The following is a 2,227-nucleotide window of genomic DNA, read 5'->3' on the forward strand; positions in this document are numbered from 1 at the left end:
CCCGTGTCCCCTGCATCGGCAGGCGGACTCTCAACCACTGCGCCACCAGGGAAGCCCTACTGAGAGTTTTTATCAAGAATGAGTGTTGGATTCTGTCAAATGCTTTTTTCTGCATCTATTGATATGATCACGTGGTATTTCTTTTTTTAGTCTGTTGAAATGAAAGGTTACATTATTTGATTTTCAAATGTTTAACCAGCCTTATATACCTGGCATAAATCTAACTGGGTCATGATGTATAATTCATGATGTATATACTTTTTTGGATTCAATCTGCTAATATTTGGTTGATGATTTTTGCATCTATGTTCGTGAGAGATACTGATCTGTAGTTTTCTTTTCTTGTAATATATTTTTCTGATTTTAGTATAAGAATAATGCTGGCATCACAGATGAGTTAGGAAGTATTCCCTCACTTTTATACTCTAAAAGAGACTGTAGAGAATTAGTTAAATTTCTTCCTTAAATGTTTGGTAGAATTTACCAGTGACCCATCTGGGCCTGGCATGTTCTCTTTTTAGAAGGTTATTAGCTATTGATCAATTTCTTTAATAGATATAGGTCAAATTTTGTCTTTAAAAAAAGAAATTTCAATGTTAACTTGTAGAAAATTGGTAAGATGCTAATATTTTTGTCTAATAGAGATACAAATAACTTTTGTCCTTTACAGATGAAAATGATTTCTGCTCTGTAGAGAAGATAACACAAAAAGTTATAGTTTACTGCTCTGCAGGACATTAATCAGATTTATATCTAATTTATCAATAATTTAGAATGATTTCAATATTCTTTTGTTCTTACACTGATATATATAAAACATTATTTCCCATATCTTTCTTGGAACCAGTTTTGTTTCCTGCTGCTTCCTTAATAATGAGTTTAAAACTTATGTTTACTTTATATTTGTGTAAGAACTTTTTCAAACATTTTGAAATTATACTTTTGACATTTTATAGGAATACAGCTTGGCCAAATGCTTTAAATTGCACATCTAAGAATTGATCCTAAGGAAATAAGTATGTGCTCAAAAATTTAGCTCTAAGACTATTTACTGTGTATAACAGTGAAATACCGGAAACAAATGTACAACATTAGGGGACTAATTAATACCTAAATTTGTTTTAAGATGGTTGTTTCTGGGTAAATGGAATTTGTAGATTTAAAATTTTTCTTTTACCTTGTTCATATTTTCTTGTGACACTTTTAGAAGAAGGAAAAAGCAAGCTGGAAGGTCACAAAGTCTAGTTTCATTGGTCTTCCCATTTTTTCTGACATCTATTGAGGTATTTAGCCGCTGACCTTAGTCTCCCCCTCTGCTCCAATTCCTACCACTATCTCAGGGAACTTCAGAGTTCTGGCCTTTGACAGAATCATCTACCCACGCTAGTTTCAAATTCCTTAATATCCCATTTCCAATGACCTTCCTCGCTTCTGTAATTCACTCCACAGAAATTGCAGATCCCGTCCTCATTTAGAACTGTTTACCTCTGACACTTCTGTGCTTTTCACTCTGTTTTGATTTTAGATGAAAATGCCTTCATTGTTCTTCCGACTAAAAGTAACACATGCAGATTTTTTCAGGAAATACAGAAAGATTTAAAAAAGAAAAATCAAAACCTGGCAACTTAGAGCTGACCACTCAGCATTCTGTAACCCTTAAAACTTTTCGCTAGGAATAGTTTTTTTTGTTTGCTTTTCAAAATGGGAATTTACTATTCATTTTACTTTTACAATCTGCTTTTTGCCACTCAATGACTTATTTTTTCAAGCCAATAAATACACACCTATATCATCATTAATATGGCTGAAAATATTTTATTGTATGGCTATAATATTCTTTATCTGACCCAAGATATCTCAACCTCAGCACCAAAATTTGGGGCTGGATAATTCTTTGTTGTGGGAGGCTGTGTTGTCATTGGAGGATGTTTAGCAGCATTCCTGACCCTCTACCCACTAGATGCCAGTAGCACTGTCCTCCCTGCCCCCCACCCCTACACACCAGTCATGACAATCAGAAATATTTCCACCTATTCCCAAATGTCTTCTTTGGGCAATGTTAACGCCCAGTTGAGAACCACTGATATAATCAACCTGCTATTGTTTGTTTATCTACTTTGTCACAATTAAAAACAGTGGTGCTTATAAAGATCCTAACATATAAACTCAGCACTTCTCCAAATTACTTCTATAGCTTAAGTTTTTGTCAAGAAAGAGTGTATTTAAA

The sequence above is a fragment of the Lipotes vexillifer genome, unplaced genomic scaffold (assembly GCF_000442215.2).
Source record: "Lipotes vexillifer unplaced genomic scaffold, Lipotes_vexillifer_v1.1 scaffold602, whole genome shotgun sequence".
Lineage (NCBI taxonomy): Eukaryota > Metazoa > Chordata > Mammalia > Artiodactyla > Lipotidae > Lipotes > Lipotes vexillifer.